The following is a 17351-nucleotide window of genomic DNA, read 5'->3' as shown; positions in this document are numbered from 1 at the left end:
ATTGTCCCTATTGAAAGCAGATCATTGTGCCTCCTTATAATAGTATTATGATGATTATTATTATGAGTCATGATGGGCATTATATTTATAAGGAAGCAATAGGAATTATCATTATTAGTGCTATAAGGAGGCAAGGGGGAATTATTATTATTATTGAGGGGTTATAGGGCATTATTATAATTAATAATACCACCTGTATATAATAATAATAATGTTCCCTGTCGTACCTATTTTTAATAATGCCCTCTGTTACATGTTCTTTTAATAATGCCATCTGTTGTGCTTCTTTTCAATAATGACCCCCAACCTGTGCCTCTTAGAAATAATAGTTCCCGTTTTGCCTCAGTAGAACTGCTTCTGACTACTGAGAATATTTTTGCTAAAACAATTGCACTGTCTTGCTTTCGCTGTATAGTGCATTAAAATGGAGAGCAAAATTGTGTAAGGCTATGTGCACACGTTGCGGATTAGGCTTAGGAATTTCTGGTGCGGATTCTGTCTCTCCTGCCAGAAAACGCACCTGCGGTTTTTTGTGCGTTCCGCAGTGTTTTTTTGTGCGTTTTTGCTGCGGTTTTCTTGCGGATTTGCTGCGTTTTTTACCCCTGCGGTTTTCTATAATGGAATGGGTACAAAAACGCTGCAGATTCACAAAAAAGAAGTGACATGCTACTTGTTTTAAACCGCAGCGTTTCCGTAGCAGATTTTCCGCAAAGTGTGCACAGCATTTTTTTTTTCTCATTGATTTACATTGTACTGTAAATCAATTGCGGATCTGCAGACTTTCTGCACTGCAAAAAACGCTGCGGATCCGCAGAGAATTCGCAACGTGTGCACATACCCTAAAGCTGTTTTCACATGCATAAATAAATGCTGCATTACTTTTGCTGCTTTTTGTTTGCACATTTTCTGTGGATGTCTGCACCAAAATATGCAATATCAATCTTTTATTATTGCATTCCCTGAATACACAATTTATAGGTTCAGCAATGTGTTAAAAGGCAGTGGTAATTTTTTTTCTTGATTTGTAAGAATTGAATTGCAAATTGTTAGAATTTGATGTAACCTATAAATTTAATAAAATTTGACATGAATTTGATTTGCATGAAATTGATTTGATCATATCTAGAATATCTGTCTATATGCAGAGGTCACAGGTGGTCGAGACCACAGAAACCGCTGAACAGGCTGTTTGCATGACTTTCATAAAAATTAATCAGTTAGGCTGCTTTCACACTAGCGTCGGTACGGGGCCGTTGCGCTGCGTCGGCCCAACGCATACTGTGAAAAAAATGCCCGACGTGGGCAGCGGAAGCAGTCCTACGACGCTTCCGCTGCCCCATTGCAAGGTCCGGGGAGGAGGGGGCTGAGTTTCAGCCGCGCATGCACGGTCGAAAATGGCGGTCTCGACGCACAAAAAACATGTAACTTTTTTTGTGGCAGTGGTCCGCCAAAACACGACGCAACCGTCGCACGACGGTTGCGACGTGTGGCACTGCGTCGCAATGCGTCGCTAATAAAAGTCTATGGAAAAAAACGCATCCTGCGGATGCGTTTTTTCTCCACAACGACGCATTGCGACGTGCAGTGCCCGACGCTAGTGTGAAAGTCGCCTTAGGGTATGTGCACATTCTCTCTGAAACCTGCCTGAAAAAGTGTTTGTAGATGCTAATAAGAATGAACATATACACTTCAATGCCAAAACGACCGACTGTACATATATTCAGTATTTTTGCGCTGCTTTTATCTGTTTCAGGATTTGAAAACCACAAACCAGCTAAAAGAGATGACCGGATAACTCTTCGGGTGGCTTCTGAAGCCACTCACTAGTGTATATATATATAAAATATTCCAGTTGCGAACTCAAATTTTTATTCATTGCATAGTGGAATGTGTACAGAACAATAAAATATAACAATTATCAATGTAAATACATAGTAACATAGTAACATGGTAACATAGTTAGTAAGGCCGAAAAAATACATTTGTCCATCCAGTTCAGCCTATATTCCATCATAATAAATCCCCAGATCTACGTCCTTCTACAGAACCTAATAAATAGTAACATAGTTAGTAAGGCCGAAAAAAGACATTTGTCCAAATCAAAATGAATATCCCATGGAGGTCTGGATTTGGAATGATATTCAAAATCAAAGTGGAAATCAAATTACAGGCTGATCCAACTTCAGTGGAAATGCCTCATGACAAGGAAAAGATACTCAGTATTGTGTGTGGCCTCCAAGTGCCTGTATGACCTCCCTATTGTACAACACCTGGGAATACTCCTGATGAGGTTGCGGATGGTCTCCTGAGGGATTTCCTCCCAGACCTGGACTAAAGCATCCGCCAACTCCTGGACAGTCTGTGGTGCAACGTGACATTAGTGGATGGAGGGAGACATGATGTCCGAGATGTGCTCAATCGGATTGAGGTCTGGAGAACCATATGCCTTCATCTTGCATGAACTGCTGACACACTCCAGCCACATGAGGTCTGGCATTGTCCTGCATTAGGAGAAACCCAGGGCCAACTGCACCAGCATATGGTCCCACAAGGCATCTGAGGATCTCATCTCAGTACCTAATGGCAGTCAGGCTACCTCTGGCGAGCACATGGAGGGCTGTGCGGCTCTCTAAAGAAATGCCACCCCACACCATTACTGACCCACTGCCAAACCAGTCATGCTGAAGGATGTTGCAGGCAGCAGATCACTATCCATGGCATCTCCAGACTCTGTCACGTCTGTCACATGTGCTCAGTGTGAACCTGCTTTCATCTGTGAAGAGCACAAGGCACCAGTGGCGAATTTGCCAATCCTGGTGTTCTGTGGCAAATCCCAAGCATCCTGCATGGTGTTGCGCTGTGAGCACAACCCCCATCTGTGAAAGTCGGACACTCAGACCATCCTCATGGAGTCAGTTTCTAATCATTTGTGCAGACACATGCACATTTGTGGCCTGCTGGAGGTCATTTTGCAGGGCTCTGGCATTGCTCCTCCTGGTCCTCCTTGCACAAAGGCAGAGGTAGAGGTCCTGCTGCTGGGTTGTTGCCCTCCTACGGCCCCTTCATGTCTCCTGGAGTACTGGCCTGTCTCCTGGTAGCGCCTCCAGCCTCTGGACACTAGGCTGACAAACACAGCAAACTTTCTTGCCACAGCTTGCATTGATGTGCCATCCTGGAGGAGCTGCACTACCTGAGCCACTTGTGTGGGTTGTAGAGTCCGTCTCATGCTACTACGAGTGTGAAAGCACAGCCCACATTCAAAAGTGACCAAAACATCAGCCAGAAAGCATTGGTACTGAGATGTGGTCTGTGGTCCCCACCTGCAGAGCCACTCCTTTATTGAGGGTGTCTTGTTAATTGCCAATAATTTCCATCTGTCGTCTATTCCATTTGCACAACAGCATGTGAAATTGATTGTCAAACAGTGTTGGTTCCTAAGTGGACAGTTTGATTTGATTTACTTGGAGTTACACCCTGTTGTTTAAGTGTTCCCTTTATTTTTTGGAGCAGTATATATATATATATATATATATATATATATATATATATATATATATATATATATATATATATATATACACACATATATTGTTAGGGTTGGCGGAACGCACCGAATATATTTATTAGAAGAGATAGGAGCGTTCGCAACCCGGGATCCACCATGCAGGAAAGAACCTGCTGCTAAGTAAGGCGGTAAAGTAAATTAGTATAAACGGACTCTGTTACTTCACAGAGCCCATAGTAAAGAGAACGCAGTGCCCTGTTAAGCACACAGGGGACACGGCTACTGAGTTGAGCCGACAGTGGTCATGCAGTCCAAACCAAACACGCAGCTCCTCTCCGGTGGAGCCGGAATACTAATGGCTATTAGCCAGCTCTGAATGCACTCATAAGAAACTCCTCGCCGGAGGTGCCAGCATTCTAGGGGCTTATTTCAGCCAGGTCCCTGACTGCATACACACAAAACTCCTCGCCGGAGGTGCCAGCATTCTTGGGGCTTATTTCAGCCGGGTCCCTGGCCACACACACGACCACACTGGCACTGAGCTCGTACATATTTGATATGGCCATGCGGTCATGAGAACCTTTTATAGCTGCAGCAACCTCAGGACCTTCCTAGAAGGACCAATAGAAGGCTGCCACAGAACTTGATCAGGTACAGTACCTTCCTGGAGGACCAATGGAAGTTGCTGCAGTACCTGAGCATGTGACCCTTGATCACCATTGAGAGATCTTACCCTGGGCATGCTCAGTGTGTGAAAAGCAGGACTTAGTCCCAGAAAAGCCTGCTCATCGCAGACCAGTGCAGGGAACAATAGCAGAGCCTGGAGAGGCAGCAGTAACACTTTGCACAATGTCAGATTCAGTGAGACGCTGGGACTGACGTCTCCGCTGAGCAGGCTCTACTGCGGCCGATGCAGAATGGGAGACTGCAGCAGACACGGCTCGAGATTCCCCCTGTGCAGCGGTGGGAACTCGACTCCTAACATATATACAGTGGCTTTCGAAAGTATTAACCCTCTTGGCATTTTTAATGTTTTGCTACCCCACAGCCTGGAATTTCATTTTTTTTCAGGGTTAGTATCAGTTCATGTACAGAACATGCCTACAACTGTGGACATTTGTTTTTTTTTTTATTGTGGAGCAAACAACAAGTAGGGCAAAATAATTGAAAACTCGGTAGAGCCTCCTTTTGCTGCAATTACAGTTGGAAGTCGCTTTGAATAAGTCTCTAGGAGCTTTCACATCTTGGTCTTCGTGGTGTTGTTTGGTTGGTGGTGCCTCTTGCTTAATGGTATTGCAGCCTCTGTGGCCTTTCAGAAAAGGTGCGTACATACTGACAGACCATGGGACACTTAGATTGCACACAGGTGGACATCCTTTCACAAGTATGTGACTTTGGAAGGTAATTGCTTGCACCAGAAATTTTTAGGGGCTTCATCGCCAAATGTTTGAATACATATGCACATTGTACATGCCAATTTGTATTTATTTAATTCCATAAATTTAATGTATTCTTATATTTTTCACACTTCACTTCACCAACTAAGATTACTAGGTGCTGATGTATCACATATAAATTGAATTACAAAAATATTTAAACTCGTAACAAAATAGGTATATGTACATATACTTGAACTGAAAGCCGCCACGCCTCATGGGCTAAATAAAGTCCACTTGTTTTGGTAATTACTGGAGTGCGGTCTACTTTTTCATTTTATATATATAAACATCCATAACGAACATTCCTCAGAAAAAGCACTGCTTGCGTTTTCTAGATGTGTCTTCTGCTTGAAAAGCCAGTGTCAAAAAGATGCCATGCGCACATAACCTTGTGGACCAATGTAGCACAGCCTGCTCATTGTTCGTATTCCTGGCCACCTCTGACTGCTGTATACCGGCAGGTATTCTTATCTCTCCTATGGATGGTTGTTTCTTGAGTAGGGGTTTACTAGGGACCGTTCATGTCAGACTAATTTGATCAGCTTCTATGAAGAGGTAAGTTCCGGACTGGACCAAGGGAACCCAGTAGATGTAGTGTATATGGACTTTTCTAAAGCTTTTGATACAGTGCCACACAAAAGGTTGATACATAAAATGAGAATAATGGGGATAGGGGAAAATATGTGTAAGTGGGTTGAGAGCTGGCTCAGGGATAGGAAACAAAGGGTGGTTATTAATGGAGCACACTCGTTCTGGGTCGCGGTTAGTAGTGGGGTACCACAGGGGTCAGTATTGGGCCCTCTTCTTTTTAACATATTTATTAATGACCTTGTAGGGGGCATTCAGAGTAGAATTTCAATATTTGCAGATGACACTAAACTCTGCAGGGTAATCAATACAGGGGAGGACAATTTTATATTACAGGATGATTTATGTAAACTAGAAGCTTGGGCTGATAAATGGCAAATGAGCTTTAATGGGGATAAATGTAAGGTCATGCACTTGGGTAGAAGTAATAAGATGTATAACTATGTGCTTAATTCTAAAACTCTGGGCAAAACCGTCAATGAAAAAGACCTGGGAGTATGGGTGGATGACAAACTCACATTTAGTGGCCAGTGTCAGGCAGCTGCTACAAAGGCAAATAAAATAATGGGATGCATTAAAAGAGGCATAGATGCTCATGAGGAGAACATAATTTTACCTGTATACAAGTCACTAGTTCGACCACACTTAGAATACTGTGCACAGTTCTGGTCTCCGGTGTATAAGAAAGACATACTGTAGCTGAACTAGAGCGGGTGCAGAGAAGAGCGACCAAGGTTATTAGAGGACTGGGGGGTCTGCAATACCAAGATAGGTTATTACACTTGGGGCTGTTTAGTTTGGAAAAACGAAGACTAAGGGGTGATCTTATTTTAATGTATCAATATATGAGGGGACAGTACAAAGACCTTTCTGATGATCTTTTTAAACATAGACCTGAGACAGGGACAAGGGGGCATCCTCTACGTCTGGAGGAAAGAAGGTTTAAGCATAATAACAGACTCGGATTCTTTACTGTAAGAGCAGTGAGACTATGGAACCCTCTGCCGTATGATGTTATAATGAGTGATTCGTTACTTAAATTTAAGAGGGGACTGGATACCTTTCTGGAAAAGTATAATGTTACAGGGTATATACACTAGATGCCTTGATAGGGAGTTGATCCAGGGAATTAGTCTGATTGCCGTATGTGGAGTCGGGAAGGAATTTTTTTCCCCAATGTGGAGCTTACTCTTTGCCACATGGGTTTTTTTTGCCTTCCTCTGGATCAACATGTTAGGGCATGTTAGGTTAGGCTATGGGTTGAACTAGATGGACTTAAGGTATCTTCACACTAAGCGACGCTGCAGCGATATCGACAACTATGCCGATCGCTGCAGCGTCCCTGTTTGGTCGCTGGAGAGCTGTCACACAGACAGCTCTCCAGCGACCAACGATGCCGAAGTCCCCGGGTAACCAGGGTAAACATCGGGTTGCTAAGCGCAGGGCCACGCTTAGTAACCCGATGTTTACCCTGGTTACCAGTGTAAATGTAAAAAAACAAACACTACATACTTACATTCGCGTCCCCCGGCGTCCGCTTCCCCGCACTGTGTAAGCGCCGGCCCTAACAGCAGAGCGGTGATGTCACCGCTGTGCTTTGCTTTACGGCCGGCACTGACAGTCAGTGCAGGAAGCTCTGAGCAGCAGCGCGGATGCCGGGGGACGTGACAGACATCCGAAGGTGAGTATGTACTGTTTTTTTTTTTACTTTTACAATGGTAACCAGGGTAAATATTGGGTTACTAAGCGCGGCCCTGCGCTTAGTAACTCGATATTTACCCTGGTTACCATTGTAAAACATCGCTGGCATTGTTGCTTTTGCTGTCAAACATGACGATACACGCCGATCTGACGACCAATTAAAGTTCTGAACTTTCAGCAACGACCAGCGATATCACAGCAGGATCCAGATCGCTGCTGCGTGTCAAACACAACGATATCGCTATCCAGGACGCTGCAATGTCAAGGATCGCTATCGTTATCGTTGTAAAGTCGCTTAGTGTGAAAGTACCTTTAAAGTCTTCCTTCAACCTTAATAACTATGTAAACTATGTAGTTTTCTGATTATCGAGTTGAGTTTTTTGAGCCTTTACGTATTTCATTGTTGGCTGATTTCCTGTTTATGGCAGCATTACACATCAAGTATGCCCACCATAGGAGAAGACGCATAAATCAGTAATAACGTGGGAACATGTGGATCAGTGGATGAGACATATTAGCAGGCAGTGGTCACACACTAGGTTTGTTTTTTTCCGATGATGTACTGGATATTAGTTCTACTTAGGAGCAACATTTTTAGTCTTCTACAGAACGTGCAAACAAGTGTTATGTGTAATTTCTTTCAAAGGCCTTTTAAAGTTAAATCAGCATTCCGAACCATTGAGCAATTTTGTACATCTTGCAGCCATATGATGAATAAACCACACAGAAAGATTTTTTTTCACTCATCAAAATTATATTCCAAGAGCTAATTCTAATTTTATGGGCAGCACTAATTTTCTTCAAATTCCAGGAATTAAAGAACAGCCGGATGTCTAGATCTGTACTCTCAGACTAAATGGACCTATCTGTTAATCACAAAAGTACATATAAAAAGTACATATGATACAGGCATCTCAGCAGGACACTAAATGGTAAGCTTGTGTTAAAGCTTCTCAAGGCTATTTGATGAACTGTGCTTTTCTAATGTATGGCAGATAGCTAGTTTTAGTGGGAGTTCGAATCACACATGTGGTTAATTTTTGGCATTCATTATTAAGAAAGTGGTAGTCTATGGCAATTTATGACCAACAGAGCACTGAGTGTTGACTGAACAGACTTCTAATTGCCATGCTCAAGGTCTCAAGGTACCAAGTGAACAGTCCTGGCCACATAATAGTGTCCTATGTGATCTTTAAAAAAAGGTGCACTCTTCGTCCTCTAATTTTTTGTGGCATACAAAGGAATGTTTAGTAGAAGACTGGCACTGTCTCTTTAGGACTTTAATGGTGCCTCTTTGTGTTGTGTGGACCACTGGAGTCTTGTCAACATGATGAACGCGGATGGAACCAATGTATATGGATGCTGGGTGGCAGGATAGGAGGACTGAACGAGGGTGAGACAGAACGAGGGTGAGACAAATTAGTATAGATGTTTGGGAAGAGAGTGCTACACTAAGGATGCCACCTGATGAACAGGTTAAAGCTGTTCCAGAAAATAACGCTACATACTTTAGAGTAATGTTGAACAAACTGAAATTTTGGCTGGACTGGCTGACAATTTATTTTATATGGGGCACTCTTGTTTTCCTTGACATCACCTGGCATAATTTTATTCTCAGGGAAAATAACCAAGTGTCTGGAAGTTGTCTATTACCCTCTGGGTTGTATGCCAACAAGAAAAGGATTAACGTGTATGAGATAGTTGTCTTTTGGTTGACACTCAGCTATCTAATGTGTAAGGAAAAACAAAGCCACAGCAGAGCCACAGACCTAGTGACTCAGGTTTGAAGGGTAAAGAGGGATTTGAGTAACTTGATGGGTTAAAACTTTAAGGGCTGTAGTTGGAGAAAGTGCAGGCGTATATATACAGTGGGGTTTGTAATTTTTATCGTAGGTACACTTCAACTGAGAGAGACAGACTCTAAAAATAAAAAGCATAAAATCACATTGTATGACTTTTAAATAATTAAATTGCATTTTATTTTATTAAATAAGTGTTTGTTCACCTACTATCCAGCAAGAATTCTGGCTCTAACAGCCTTGTTAGTTTTTCTTTACAAAGACTTAGTACTCTGCACTCATTATCTATATTAATTGCACCTCTTTGAACTTGTTACCTGTATAAAAGACCCCTGTCCACACACTCAATCAATCACATTACAACCTCTCCACCATGGCCAAGACCAAAGAGCTGTCTAAGGACACAGGGACAAAATTGTAGACCTGCACAAGGTTGGGATGGGCTACGAGACAATAAGCAACATAACCACAAAAGAAAAAATAGTGTACCAGTCCTAAAGTAGAAAAAATCAATTTTATTAGAGCTAAAAACTATGAGACAAATCAAACAGTGACAGCAATGGGTTAAAACCGGCGCACAGGCCGTAGCTACAACAAAAGAGGAACAACATGGCACCCATTATAACGAACATAATGGTACAAGCCCACATGGAGACCATCCATAGGCAAATAATCTATATATGCTCCATAATCCACTGTGGGAACGCATATGAACAGGACAACATATGGGCTGAAACGTACCGGTGTAGATAGAAAATAAATATACGGCAGGTACCGTGATGTCCCCTTCCTCCCGACGCGCGTTTCGGGTGTCCCTTCCTCAAGGGAGGCATACCCGAGATGTAATTCCCCGTCTTCATATACAGGAGCCACCGGAAATCCATCAACTCAAATCCCGCCCACCACGCCGATACACATGGGCCCATGTGATCAGGCGCGGGGGGACGGAATAGAGGGACGGAAAACCGGAAGTGTGTGTCAGAGCTATAACCGGAAATGTGGAAGCGGCCATCTTAGTATAGGTAAGGTGCGCCCATAAAGCAGAGCGCACATGCATACTTAATACATATATGTATATACATTGAAATATACCCAAAAATAAGAAAAAAGAAGCAGAAAGACAATAACAAGCCATAAATATGCAATATTATAGAGACCTCATATGGTATGATGCATGACCAAATAGATGAATATTGCACACAGATTGCAGCAATATGGCAACGTGCCATGGGTAATACACCACATCAAATCAAAAGACCACACATAGTGAACTTAATAAAGAGACGCAACTAAATTCACCGATGCAAAAGCAAATATACATCTATTCTTCAGGGGGCATGGCCAATCTTACGGATAGATCCCAATATTGCCAAATTGCTTCCTGAGAAACCCTCTATGGCATTCCGACGAGCAAAAAATCTTAAAGACCACTTGGTCTCCAGTCACTACTCAGGTGGTGGGGTAGTTACATTCCTTGATAGGTTTCCTAGGGCTATGGGATGTTATCCGTGTGGCGGATGTGTCGCCTGTCCCAACATTGAAAGACGTAATGTATTCTCAAATTTTAATAACACCAGACAATTTTTTATTAGAAAACGGATTACCTGCACTACGAGATATGTGGTATATTATGCCACATGTCCATGTGGATTAATCTATGTGGGACTGACAACACGTCAGTTTAAAGTCCGTGTAAGAGAACATGTGTTGGGCATTGAGGCGGCACTCGTCCACACGGATACATCCACCTTGAAGACCCTACCCCGCCACTTTAAAGAGTTCCATAATTGTGATAGTACCGCCCTCAAGGTTAGGGGTATTGATGCCCTTAAAATTGACATCAGGGGGGGCGGTCTCACAAAAAGATTGGGGAGACTGGAGACCAAGTGGATCTGGAAGCTCAACACTGTATCCCCTTTTGGTCTTAATGAGGGGCTATCCTTTGCCCCATTCTTGTAATCCGCTGGCTGCGTTGTGTTTTGAACCGGGTATTTGGTCGTGCTGCATTTGTTTTTAATTGTTTTTAACTTCATTTTTCTTATGTTACATTTTCAGATTTAAGCCTGTGATGTTGTTCTCCATGATAGAGACGCAATACGGATGTCATATGATGCACTAACATCAAGTTTTCAGCAATCGGCGCGTTTTTTGGCTTTTGTTTTTGTGCATTTATGTATATTTGCTTTTGCATCGGTGAATTTAGTTGCGTCTCTTTATTAAGTTCACTATGTGTGGTCTTTTGATTTGATATGGTGTATTACCCATGGCACGTTGCCATATTGCTGCAATCTGTGTGCAATATTCATCTATTTGGTCATGCATCATACCATATGAGGTCTCTATAATATTGCATATTTATGGCTTGTTATTGTCTTTCTGCTTCTTTTTTCTTATTTTTGGGTATATTTCAATGTATATACATATATGTATTAAGTATGCATGTGCGCTCTGCTTTATGGGCGCACCTTACCTTTACTAAGATGGCCGCTTCCACATTTCCGGTTATAGCTCTGACACACACTTCCGGTTTTCCGTCCCTCTATTCCGTCCCCCCGCGCCTGATCACATGGGCCCATGTGTATCGGCGTGGTGGGCGGGATTTGAGTTGATGGATTTCCGGTGGCTCCTGTATATGAAGACGGGGAATTACATCTCGGGTATGCCTCCCTTGAGGAAGGGACACCCGAAACGCGCGTCGGGAGGAAGGGGACATCACGGTACCTGCCGTATATTTATTTTCTATCTACACCGGTACGTTTCAGCCCATATGTTGTCCTGTTCATATGCGTTCCCACAGTGGATTATGGAGCATATATAGATTATTTGCCTATGGATGGTCTCCATGTGGGCTTGTACCATTATGTTCGTTATAATGGGTGCCATGTTGTTCCTCTTTTGTTGTAGCTACGGCCTGTGCGCCGGTTTTAACCCATTGCTGTCACTGTTTGATTTGTCTCATAGTTTTTAGCTCTAATAAAATTGATTTTTTCTACTTTAGGACTGGTACACTATTTTTTCTTTTGTGGTTATGTTACTTCTTGGTGTGTCCTGCACACTTGTATCCATTTAGGTTTCCCTGCATGGTACCATGATGGTTCTATTGTTTGGGTTCCTTATATGCTTTCTACAATTTCATACGAGACAATAAGCAAGCAGCTTGGGGAGAAAGCAACAACTGTTGTCACAATTATTAGAACATGGAAGAAACACAAGATAACTGTCAATCTTCCTCGGTCTTGGGCTCCATGCAAGATCTTTCATTGTTGGGTAAGGTTGATTCTGAGAAAGGTCAGGAATGAGCTCAGAACAAACTGGGAGGACCTGGTCAATGATCTGAAGAAAGCTGGGACCGTAGTCTGAAACATTATTGATAGTAATACACTTTGCAGTCATGGATTAAAATTCTCAGGGCACGCTAGATCCCCTTGCTTATGATAGCACATGTCCAGGCCTGTGTGAAGTTTGCCAATGACCATCTGAATGATCCAAAAGAGACATGGAAGAAGGTCATGTGGTCAGATGAGACCGAAATAGAACTCTACTCGTTGTGATTGGAGGAAAAAGAAGGATGACTGCAACCCCAAGTACACCGCCCCAACTGTGAAGCATGGTGGCAAAAACATCATACTTTGGGGGTGCTTTTCAGCAAAGGGGACAGAACGACTGCACCGTATTGAATGGAGAATGGATGGGGTCATAGATTGCAAGATTTGGGCCAACAATAGTGATGAGCGAGTATACTCGTTGCTCATGTTTTCCCGAGCACGCTAGGGTGGTCTCAGAGCATTTGTGAGTGCTCGGAGATTTAGTTTTTGCTGACGCAGCTGCATGATTTACAGCTGCTAGTCAGCCTGAGTACATCTGGGGGTTGCCTGGTTGCTGGAGAATTCCCACATGTATTCAGGCTGTCCAGCAACCATAAATCATGCAGCTGAGGTGACGAAAGCTAAATCTCCGAGCACTACAAAATATTCAGAGATCACCCGAGCATGCTCGGGGAAACCCAAGCAACGAGTATACTCGCTCAACACTAGCCAACAATCTCATTCCCTCAGTAAGAGCATTGAAGATGGGTTGTGGCTGGGTCTTCAAGCATGACAATGACCCTGTAACACAGCCAGGGCAACAAGGGACTGGCTCCGTAAGAAGGATTTTACGATCCTGGACTGGCCTAGCCAGTCTCCTGACCTGAACCCAAAATAAAATCTTTGGAGGGAGATGAAACTCAATATTGCCCAGCCACAGCCCCGAAACCTGGAAGATCTGGAGAAGATCTGTACAGAGGAGTGGGCCAAAATCCCTGCTGCGTTGTGTGCAAACTTTGTCAATAACTACGGGAAACATCTGACCTCTGTAATTACAAACAAAGGTTTCTCTGCCAAATATTAAGGTCCATTTTTCTATTGTATCAAATACTTATTTCATGCAATAAAATGCAAAATAATTATGTAAAAATCCTACAATGTGATTTTCTATATTTTATTTTTAGATTCTGTCTCTCACAGTTTAAGTATTCCTACGATAAAAATTACAGACCACTCCATTCTTTGAACCTGGTAAAACTTGTAAAATCAGTAGTGTATCAAATACTTATTTTCCCCACTATAGTTAGGGAAGGGGTGGGGGCTGTTAAACAGCACTTAGGCACCACTGAGAAAGGGATCTCCTGCCCTGTTAACTTGGGAGTAGATAAACTTCAATTAAAGTAATGTATGGGGGTCACTGGGTTATTTCGGCAAGCCGTTCTTGGAGTTGGTGGCAAAATTGTGGTGAGGGGTTGTACATCTGGTAGATGGTAACCTTCCTATTATGTTGAGAATTTGGTTAATTGCCTGGTGGATTTTGGGACTCTTCAGCGTGTGATCATTGGGAGTCTGTGATATGGAAATGGTTTTCCGGCAACAGAATTGCCCCCGAGCCTGTGTTTGTGTCTGGGGCTAATTCTGGATGGTTTATTGTTTTGGTTTCCTTCTGGTTTTTGGAGCTCCAAGAACCTCCTTACCTTAAGTTATTTATTATTGTAATGTTTGTTATAATAAAGGCCGATTTAACCAGTTTAATCCTTATTCCTAAAGCCAATGGGAAATGAAAAAAGAAAATGTCAGCTTACCCATGGTTGTAAAATAGATGCCAGGAGAAACTTGAGGGGCCACAGGAAAACAGAAGAAGCAATAGTTCTAGCATCCAGATCTTCATAAAAACATTCTTTATTGAAAAATAATAAAAAAGTCACAAGTCCAGTACCGACTTTCACAAGAAAGCATGTTTGAGACTGCTATCTTCATTATTGAAAGGGTCCACATTTCACAAATGACACGATAGGAAGGTCAATGTTTAAACCTTTACAGGACTTCTTGGCAAAAATATTGAGCAAATGAGTGAAAAACGGAACAACATATTAAATATGAGGAATCTCCGAGTTATCCATAACTATATCTACTTCTCTTTTCCTACTTGGCCCTATATATAAAATACCAGTTCTGTGTTGTTTTCCTTGCTAGAATTTAATACTTTGCGCCAACAAGTAAGGTTCTCCGGATACTTTTTCCCCAGTAGAGAAGTTGTTGAGAACGTGCAAGTTATTTTCTATAATTATCATGAAAGAATTTATGTTCCCAGATTGTTTCCTATCATCAGGTTCTATCGCCTTTATTTATAACCCCAACCAATAAATTGTTGGAATCAATGCACCATTTTTTTTCAATTATAGAGCCTTGTCTGAGAAAACATTTCAAAACAGCAGTAAGTGATTTCGTCAGTATTCCTTTCCCCCCACTCTTGGACCTGCCTTTACATTCTCTGAGAAACTAAAAAAGACACAGCTTTAGTCTTTTGTTAATGTGCGGACATGGTGATGTCATCTGGCTCCAGTCCAACGTTCTGCTGCCCTCTTAGCCATGGGAAATTGTTTCTCAGATGAAGGTGGCCCTCATTTCAACATGATGAAATGATTCCTGCATTTCTCTTGTTTTCTTGGCTTTGAAATCTATGCCGAGGAAACACTATGAGAAAGAAAATTACCAGTCGTGTTTTTACAACAAGCTGAAATATATAATCATTTTCTGGATGGGAAATAAAATGGATGTTACTGTTATAAGTGAAAATTACTTCCAGTGGGAAAGACGCTTGAGTGTAGTTTTCCAAATGACTTAGAAACAAAAATTTTGATGGAGTTTTTCTGTTGTCGTGTCTATATGTATTAGTTGTATAATTCTCCAAAGACACCGTCCTCTAATTTTTCTCATTGTTACTCAATTCTTTCTTCTTTGTAGGTTTCTTTCACTTATGGTGGGTTCACACTTGTGTTCGGGAGATCTGTTTGTGTTTTCCATTTTGGAGACAAAGGAATTTAAAGTTCAATAAAAAGTTTAGCAGGAGTCTTTTCCAGTGGTCACACTGGTAGTCCATGGCTTCCTGATCAGAGCCCTGCAACCCTACTCCTACCCACCAGTCAACACTCCCAGTTCCTCTTCAGTTTATTAGGCATCATTGTTATTGTGTGGCACACACATGATGACAGGCAGGACAATCTAAACAGAAGAGTTGTCGGGGATGGCAACTGAAAGGAAGACTTTTGACGGGCTCTTGTTCGGGCTGTTATGTACTACTGACATGACCAGTGGTCAAGGATCCTAAAAATCTTTTTGCTCAAGTCTAAAGGAATTCATGTAAAAAACAAATCTGTTTCAACTCATGCAAAAAGGGCCCGTTGATTAAAGGGGTTGTCCTGTTCAAATCGATAAGTCTGCAGTCACTCTGTGCACACACTATGCTCTACGGTGATTCACGGGGTTTTGACCCAGAATTGGAGGGCATGTATGAGTTATACATACCCCGGCCAGAATTTGTGCCCCAGGTGCTTGAAATTATATGTTAATGAGTTGAAAGTGTAATAGCTGGCCCTGCACTTACAGCTCTTGGTCTCTCTACATATTTCCCACTCACAGCCTGCCTCCTGTCTGACTGACATGTCTCTCATGCTTTAGTAACCTGTAAGTCAGTAAGAGGAGACAGGCTGTGGGCAGGGAGTAAGGAGAGAGGAAGGAGAGCTGTAAGTGCAGCGCCCGCTTACTGCACTTGCAACTCATTAGCATAGAATTTCAACAATGGATTTCGCTAAGACAACAAAACAGATTTCTACAAGAATGGTAAGAAAGAATGTAATCAACATTAAAGCACCTTTACACACATGCCATTATTTGGGCTAAAACATTCTTATAGCAAGCTATATTTAACTTCTGACCTGAGAGTTACAAAGTCTACATACAGTTTTGGTCACACGCTTGGTAGTAGCAAAAGAAAATAGGAAAATGTTGATTTAATGAGACCACAAGGTTCACATCAAATAACATAATGTTGAACCATTCTATAAAATGGATGCAAAAAACCCTAAAAACATAAATAAAATAAGATGAGACATTTCTCAATGGTGAGAGAACCCAAGAAGAGTTGTGTTGCCCTTGTTTTGCAGCCATTGTTTGTCAAGATAATGAAAAATATTTTTGGAAAGTGTCCCTAATTAGTCTTAAAGTCTTAATTTGTCCACAAAATACTATTCACATTATTGTAATATCTGTGCAGATTAATAAGAAAACGTTAATGTAGCAGTCTCACGTTGAGGCTACGTTGTGATTTTTTTGCCGTGATGTTGGTAGAGCTGCATTATTTTTGCTGAGGCTTTGGAAATTGTGGTAAAACAAAAGAAAATGCAATGTGGCTACAACATGTGAATGCAGTATTAAGATTTTACTTAGCAGTTTATGAATTGCATGTCCCTCTAACATGTGCCATGGTTCCCATTGCTGTTTCTAAATGTGATCATATTAGCCTATGAATGACAAATGAATTGGAAATGTTACTCTCTTCTGCGGTTCTGGTATTGTGTTCTTGACCAAGGTTGTCACCTAATACATATACACAGATCCCACACAGCATCAGATATATCACTGTGAAAATAGACAATCCATGTGATTATCATCTGTAAGCATTGCTGCATTCATATGAGGGGCACCAGAAAAGACATTTCTCAAAACTGATGGTCAGATAATGCTGTTCAAGGCAGATTTGATCTTTTCTCTAGTCTCTAGTGAAAGGATTGTAAAAAATGAAAATATTCAAGTGAATGTCTTTGACGTGCATTAGGAAATGTTCAAACAATATTTTTTAAGGCGTTTTTTGAGCAGGTTAACTATGAAAAAGACAGCAAAAGTGCTTGTAAAATACTCAAAAATCTCTTCCTATTCATTTTTATTGCAAAATTACTTTGTTGTTTTTACATTCACGATTTTGAGTGTTTTTTAACCCCTTCAAGTTTCCAAA

This window comes from Ranitomeya variabilis, chromosome 2 (assembly GCF_051348905.1).
Source record: "Ranitomeya variabilis isolate aRanVar5 chromosome 2, aRanVar5.hap1, whole genome shotgun sequence".
NCBI classification, from domain to species: Eukaryota; Metazoa; Chordata; class Amphibia; order Anura; family Dendrobatidae; genus Ranitomeya; species Ranitomeya variabilis.
This window is presented reverse-complemented; position numbering follows the sequence as displayed.